Here is an 8,255-nt window from a genome sequence, read left to right as displayed (position 1 = left end):
CTGGAGTTGGTTAGCATAATTTCTAACCAGAATCTCATACAGGTTAAAGGGAGGCAACATTTAAGAAATGGAAAGTCTGAGTCAAAACTATGTAAAAAGGAACCTTAAAAAAAAAACAGCCTCAGTATAAAGGATATTCTCTAGACCTCCTACCCCAATGCTGATATTCACTCTACCATAGTTCTCAGACAATATGCAGGGCCTTGTCTCATAATATCACCACCCTCTTCTCCTTTTCATTAGGTGAGGAGGTGATAATAATAGAAACAACAAGATAAAGTAATATAGCCAAATAAAATGAAAACAGTTTAACCTGAACAAAGCGAGAAAAGACCTCCAATTCATTGCTGATTAGCTGCTTATTCTTCTATTCAAATATTAGAATTCTCTCTCCCACTCTTTTCTTTTTAAGTAAACTCTATACCCAAGGTGGGGCTTGAACCCATGACCCCGAGATTTCAAGTCACATGCTCTACCAACTGAGCCAGCCAGGTTTCCCTCTCCTACTCTTTCAAACCTGCTGCTGAAGGAACTACCTTGAATTCTTTTTAAAATTTAGAAATTTATCATCTTGGGACTTCCTCTAGATCCCATGTATAATCGTCTTGTTCATTAGTTTAAAATGCTTATTGACCATCTTTTGTGTGCAAGGGACACAGCTGATCATTAGTCTAAAAACCAAGTTGAATAGTACCAAACTCCTACTCTCATAATGGGTGGTAACTGAACTTAAACTTGTACCTTGGGTCGGATTTCTGCACACATAATGGTGGAATAAATTCCAGATGGAAGTAATAGCCTGGGGAAAGGCTGGATAAGAATGTAGTTGGACCCAACCAAGGAACTCTAAGTGGACCAATTTGATTGCATCGTGAGGTATATGGGGAAGACTAACAGAGACAGATTGTAAAGACAGACCAAAGCCAAATACTAACAAACCTTAAATTCACAATAGAGAGCTGTACCTTGTGTGGGTGGCAATGAAGAATCACTGAGTAGTTTTGAACCCCCAAAGCATAAATGAAAGATAAATTAAGTTATTCTTTAGATTGTGGGGCAGTGCTGGGAGGTTGGGTTGTAGGGTGAATTAGAAAGCCTTGCATTAATTCAGGCAAGAGATAAGGGGCTAAATTTGGGTGATGGCACCAAGAATCAAGGAGAGAAAATCAATCTCAGAAATATCTTAGTTATGAATATGCTATTCCAAACTTTTTCTTGCTATCCTACCTTGCTTTCCACCACTCTTATATACTCTATCCCACTATAGACACCCACTTTACAGTGCAGTGACCAACTTCTCCAGCCCATAGATAAGAAAGTCCTTAACCTGGAGTCCAAAGACCCCTGAGAGTATAATATTAAAAGCTCCTTGGACCTGGATGGGGGAAAAATTACATCTTTATATTCAGTCACCTCTAACTGAAACTTAAGATTTTCCTCCATTATAAAATAGGAAAAAAATCACTATAAAATTAGCTGTTCTGTCAGCTTTTTAGTAACAGAAATTATAGATATCATATTACAGTTATTGTCCATATATTAATATATAGTTTGTATTCATCACTATTTTAAAAGTAAGACAGCAGTTCGGCCCATTACCACATCCTATTGTCTAATGTGTGACTAAAGAGGCAAATGCTACCATATCTCAAATTTGTCTTTAATATTTTGATAATGGTATTTCAGTATAATTGATTTCCTTTGTAATCCTATGTGATTTTGGTGAACACATTTTAAAATGTTAGTCTTAAAAAAGATACCCAAGCTTCTCCAGACTGCCAAATATCAAGAAGCCTTGTAGAGATCTGGATCATCATTTGAGGTCATGTCCTGACACAATTTCATCACCATCTTCAAGGTCTAGCTCTCTATGCTTGAGAGAAAGTATTCCATCTGTCCCTCCTAAAGGCAGCTTTGTTTTTGTCCATCACCTGTAGACCAGGGAGGGAAAAATATCCCCTCATTTGCCACTTTATTGCTAGTTTCACCTCTTCCTTCCTACCCTCACCTCTATTAAAACTTCTTGTATTTTATGAACTTTCTTTGGTATACACTCAGAATGCCAATGCTTCTGTAACCAAGCATAATCTCCATCTCCATTTTGTCCTTTTTTTTCTTTTCCTGGAGAATTCTTTCTATGTGAGATAAATACCGTACTATTCCTGGATCTAGTCAGTTTGTCATTGCTGCATACCGGAAGCCAACAACGTTTAAAGGTGAACGCCAGTCTGTATTAATTCACTTCCTTATAAGTGGGAGCAGGAGGTGAGAGAGGAATTTCCTGCTGGGAAATTAATGCTGCAGGAGGCACCTTGACAGGACTGTTGACTATCCAGTAATGTGGGGAGAAAAGGCAGGAAGGATATTATTGACTGAACAATGGAAAGAAGGTATTTTTAGGGGACAAGATGTACACCAAACTTAAATTTCATCTAGGACTGACCCTGACTGCTCCCACTGAATTCTTGCGCAATGCGAATCTTGGCACATGTGCATAAATTGATAACCTCTGTTACATAACTTTTGAAAGGGCACAGGCTTAGGCCACACACTGAAAATGAAAGCACAAGGAATATTTTCTTTGTTGACATTGTGATGAAACTAGAATAATGTTTAACAGCAGATTTTGTTTTCATGAAAGTGCCTTCCAATTTACCTCATTTTCTATAACCAAGAGATGGCATTGGCGATGGGAAAGAAGAGAATATGCATACTATAGAACTTTGTGGGGATTCCACTGTGGTTTTGTGTTGTTAGGTCTTTTTTTCTTTTAACATATACATTCAATGACTAATGAAAAAAAATAATTAGCTGGCAAATTGTACAAGACATTTTCATCAATATTCTCTCCCATATTGCAAGTAAATAATGAGGTTTCAGGGGTTGTTTCTGAAAATCTGTAACTTGACACTTTCAGTAATAATCAAGAAAATAGGAATGTGAAGTTTGATCTTTGAGATTGGAGCTTTGGATGCAAAGATTTCTAGTGTCACAAAAGGTAGACTTAGAATTCAAATGACTTTCATAATTTGAAGGAATTAATGGGTGGGGACGGATATATACTAAGGGAAAGGGAGTCAAATGCATATTTGTGTGAGACCAAAACTGTGAAGGGGTTAGTGTGGGCCATTAGCATCCAGAAAGCAAAACCTAACTTGAAAATGCAAAAATGTTCACTCTCTGGCTACTGTGAAGCCACTGTTTCTCTAGGACCGGGAGTGCTTTTTCTGACCGCAATGTCTGTGGAGACAAGAAGGAGGAGGGCAACTGTCACAGGAGAGGTCAACATCCATAGGGTACTAAGAAAGGAATTACTAGGGCTGCCTGGGTGGCTCAGTCGGTTCAGCATCTGACTTTGGCTCAGGTCATGATCTCATGGTCTCATCGTTAGTGGGTTGGAGCCCCTCGTCAGGCTCTGTGTTGACAGCGTGGAGCCTGGAGCCCACTTCAAGTTCTGTTTCTCCCTCTCTCTCTGCCCCCAAAATAATTTAAAAAAAGAAAGAAATTACTAAAAAAAAAAAAAAAAAAAAACCCAAAGTGCAAGGATATGACATTTGAAAAAAAAGAAGGTCTTGAGAATTAAGATGAAGAGGCCAGTATTGCTCCATAGTGGTATTCAAAGAGGCCACAGGACAATGTGCTGAGTTGTTCATACGTAAATTATTTTCAGTTTAAGGGTTTATCCTTTCCTCTGCGATTATGTCCTTCCTAATTTTCTGGTGTTAAATTGCCTTTTCTTTTTAAATTACAAATGATAGTAGCTTTTCCTTAAACCCTCCTTTTGGAGAAATTTTTTTTTTAAAGAAAATTGAGAAGTACATCCAATCTCCCCAACTCCTTTTCATTCTCTACTCTTAGCATGGCTAGTCCGGACTAGTGAAGACCTGAACTTGTTCATTACATAAGCCTTTCAGAAAAATTTAAGTACATATTCTCAGTATATGGGACTTTACTTATAAATTATATTGATATGCTGCCCTGATAATATATACTGATATTATTAAACTTACACACATAAAAATATAAATTTAAAAGGATGAAATGAAAAATAAACATTAAAACTTTTTACTTATTAAAGATTCTAGGTCACCTGGGTGGCTTATTAGGTTTCAGCGTCTGACTTCAGCTCAGGTCATGATCTAACAGTTTGTGAGTTTAAGCCCCACGTGGAGCTCTGTGCTGACAGCTCAGAGCCTGGGGCCTGCTTCAGATTCTGTGTCTCCTTCTCTCTCTGCCCCTCCCCCACTCGTGCTGTCTCTCTGAAAAATAAACATTAAAGAAAATTTTTTTAATTAAAAAAAAAGATTCTAAAGAATCCTTATGTTCTCTCTCATCTTAAAAGTATTGTTGGGACCAACTTATTTAATATACCTTATTAAAAAAAAAGTCTTGGCACTTTGTGAGACCTGAATTCAAAGGCCTAGCTAAGAATTCAGTTTATTTTCATACATAGTTTTAGTGGCTGTCATAACTCCTATACACACTTTACAAAGATAGGGATCCAAACAGAAGAAATGCCTTATTGGCTACACTTCTTAAATCATGGTACTCATTTTCAATCCCATTCACCAATTGTGCAAAGGTTTTTCATTTACATTTGGCTAGTAAATTTCCTTCTTCCCTGATGTCAGTCACTCATCCATGCAAACTATCTATTTTTAACAAATGGATTTAGAACATCTTACTTGGAAGATTTTTAAATTCTAAGTCCCTAAAATGTAGAAATATGAGTTTTTATAGATGAAACCCACTCTGTATGCCAACTAAACATTAATGAGAGAAATATCCCCCAAATACTTTCTTCATAACATGAGTTTCTTTCAAAAGCAGCTCATTTCTCATCCATTATTAAAATGTGACCTTTACCTTGAAGGGGCAAATCAAGTCTGCTTATTTTTTCAAATATCTGCTAGGTAACACACTACTGATAGCTACTTGTCATCACAAAAGGTCAACAAAGCTGCAAGTGAGGGTTTTTTTTTTTTTTGGTTGGTTGGTTTGTCTCTTTGTTTGTTTTTTTAGTAAAGAATACAATATATGATGAATCTTAAATTTGACATGTTATCTTCCTGTAACATAACCAGGAAACCTCTGTATTGTGCAAAATTTTCAAGATCACTGCCCCATATCATTATAAATTATTATAAAGTGTTTTTAAATATAACGTAATCTAATTTCTTAATTCCCTTACCCACATCCTAATTTAACATTGCAATATGCTGAGAGTGAACACACAGCCGTGGGTATGCAGTTAATGCCTCCCAGTATGGAACGCACACGCTGCCCTTGGGAGGTGGAAACGTGGGTGCATGTTCCTAGCTAGTAACTACCTGAACTACAGGGTACATGACAATATATAGCAGGGACAAGCTATATATTAAATATTAATAAAGCTCAATTAAAATTATATTTGTAGATAAAGTTCTAAAAATAGAAATTCTATTATTTTCTTCTTGCATCTCAGTCTCTGAGGTGTACATACCATGGATAGCAAGGTCTTAATCAATTTGGATAATGTGCTTTTCAAATTTTTTAATTGACTGCCAAAGGCCAATTTGTTTAAATGGCAAAGTTTATTAATTAACATTTTCAATTCTCTTTATGAACACATTGGGCTATTGTATAGAGCATAGTGTCCACAATTCTTTAATTTGTCTAAGAACAAATTAAAGAACTTAAAGAACTTTGTTCTTAGACAAATTAAAGAATTTAAAGCCTAGAAAATAACTATAGATAAATTAAAATAATGAATTTCTCTTAAGGAACATTGTTGAAACAAAAACAAATTTCTGAAAATGATCTTTCTCTATGGATCTTTTCTAAAATATTAAACTGCCTGAGACGAAAGAAATCTATATTACAACGTGGTATTGGAGCCAGACTCTCCTGCTGATCTATGAGCACATAGCCCTTGGGCTTCTGTGTCTGAGTTTTCACAAGAAGAATCTAGACACAGCCTTTCCTGCTGGTTCACTAAGAATGACATTCTCACTATTAAAAGATGTATTTGGTTTCTATTAATACCACTATTATCAGGATTTTGTGATTGTTACTCAAAAAGCTCAACCATTGAAGTTAAATACAAACAGAAATTTAATTGAAGGTTACTAAGACATAAATAGCCTGAAACAAACATCCAAGCAGTAAAATAATGAAAACACTAGCCTTTATATATTGTTTTAATTGATTTTTCATGAAATTGATAGTATAAAATTAGGAGACTATAACAAAGAGCTATAAAAGCATAAGCTAATGAAATTAGTATAATTGTGCCATATAAAATGGCCAAGATATAACAAGTTGCCAGAAATTTTAAATAATATTTTTATATTTGCAAAGGTACATATTCTTGCGTTTATTGATTACTGTACTCATTGTTAAAAGGATGAATTTCAAAAATACAGTCAACTCTCATTATTCTCAGGAGTTATGTTCTGTGACAACTGCAAACATTGAATTAGTGAATACTGAACCATTCCTCCTAAGGGAAACAAGGTTAGGTTCCCACATGCCTCTGGTCACAACACTTTTCTTGAACCTATCAATATACAACCTTGTTTTATGTGTGTTTCTGTTTAAATATACTTTAATATCTACTGTTAATTTGTTAACATTGAATTTGCAGTCTTACAGCACTGTAACTTAGGCTTGAATGAAGCTTATCTAATGCAGATGACAAGCTCTGACAAGCTCTCCATGAGGCACGTCATAGCCTTCTTGCACTTAGGAACTCGTGCCAACAATTCAATGAGAACAAAATTACCCACACACAAAGTAACAAAACAAAAATGAAAAAATGTAAAAACACAAAATACATGGCCTAAATATACCAGGAAAAGGACACTTGTTTACAAAATAAGAGCTGAAACGAGAAGACAGAGAGCATTACTTTGTTCAGCCTCAGCTGGGCACACAAGACAACTCAGTATTTTGCAACTTTACACATGACCATGAATGACCATGAAAGTGCTATGAGTATTAATTTGGGGGTTACAAGTAAATTTTAGTAAGTATGCACATTCACAAATATGGAATTTGTGAATAATGAGAACCAACTGTTCTGTTCCTTATAAAACCCAAATTAACAGAAAAATAGGGAAGTGAAATACGAAAGATGATTGTTTTTTCATTGTCAAGTTTTACTAAAAAACAGAAGGCAGGTATTAAAGTAAAAATGGCAAATATTTATTAAGGGTTTCTTATGAGCAAATAGGACTCTGTTAAGCTCTTAACAAAGTTTTAATTTCAATAACTCACTTATGTAGTTGACATTATTAGTCACATTTACAGATGAGAAAACTGTGGCTTAGGAGGGAAAACATATTCCCCCCGTTTATGCAGCTAATAATTGGCTTAGCTAGAACTCAGTGTAGATTCAAAGGTCAGAGTGCTCCTGCATTTCCATGAAATACGACTTTCCTAAATGTAATTGTAGGCTCTTATTTTGAAATTGACTGATAAATTTACTACAATGGCCCTTTTCATCCATAACCCAGTGGCAGTTTTTAAAACATTTTTTCCTTTGTTCAGGTTCTTATAAACTTTGCATCTAAATATTGTTCATCTTAACCATGCATAAATATTCTGTTGACATTCTTGTAAATTCTGTGGAACATAAAAAAGTAAATGTAGACTTTCAGATAGCATAATTCTTTTTTTCTTGTATTTTGTTCAGGAACACACTCTTTTGAACTTATACTTGATCAGAGAGAAATTAGGAAACGTGTTCTTTCAGAAACCCCTAAAGTAAATCACTCCTTGCATCTGAAACATGCAGCTAACTCTTCTCTATATTTTGTTATGAGTAATTGGAGATTGTGTCACTTCTCTGTTCAAAGTTCCAGTAATTCTTTACTATTCATAAACAAAGTCAAACTCCTCAGCCTGGCATTTAGAGTTTCCGTAACATGAGTCCAACTTCCAGACTTAACCCATGTAGCTTTCCTTAGTGCTTAACTCTGCTCCATCTAGCCTCTTCTAGTTGCTGCTACCCCAGAATACTCTTTCGCTGCAATTCCTGTGCCATTTCTCACATCGTTCCTTGGCTCTCTTACCCTCCAACATCTATAGATGCCAAAATATGGCCTCCTTCATAAGACCGTGTCAGTATCTGCAGATTATAATTAACTTATTCCACCTCCATACTTCTGTGCCTGTGTCTTTAAGAAAGTGCCTACACATCGTAGGTGTTCAACAAATGTTAAATTGAAATGAAAGAAAAGAGTCATGAATATCTGAAACTTAGGCATTATCTC

At 35.5% G+C, this 8,255-nt stretch overlaps 1 non-coding gene across 1 annotated transcript; it reads right to left on the bottom strand.

The window, feature by feature from the left end:
- Nucleotides 1-421: 421 nt before the first annotated feature.
- On the bottom strand, nt 422-494 carry TRNAS-UGA (transfer RNA serine (anticodon UGA)). Its single transcript has one exon. It is a non-coding gene; the product is annotated as a tRNA-Ser (tRNA).
- Nucleotides 495-8,255: the final 7,761 nt, after the last annotated feature.

The sequence above is a fragment of the Prionailurus viverrinus genome, chromosome A1 (assembly GCF_022837055.1).
Source record: "Prionailurus viverrinus isolate Anna chromosome A1, UM_Priviv_1.0, whole genome shotgun sequence".
In the NCBI taxonomy this organism is placed as follows: Eukaryota; Metazoa; Chordata; class Mammalia; order Carnivora; family Felidae; genus Prionailurus; species Prionailurus viverrinus.
Note: the sequence above shows the minus strand (reverse complement) of the source record. Positions and strands in the feature narration are given on the sequence as shown.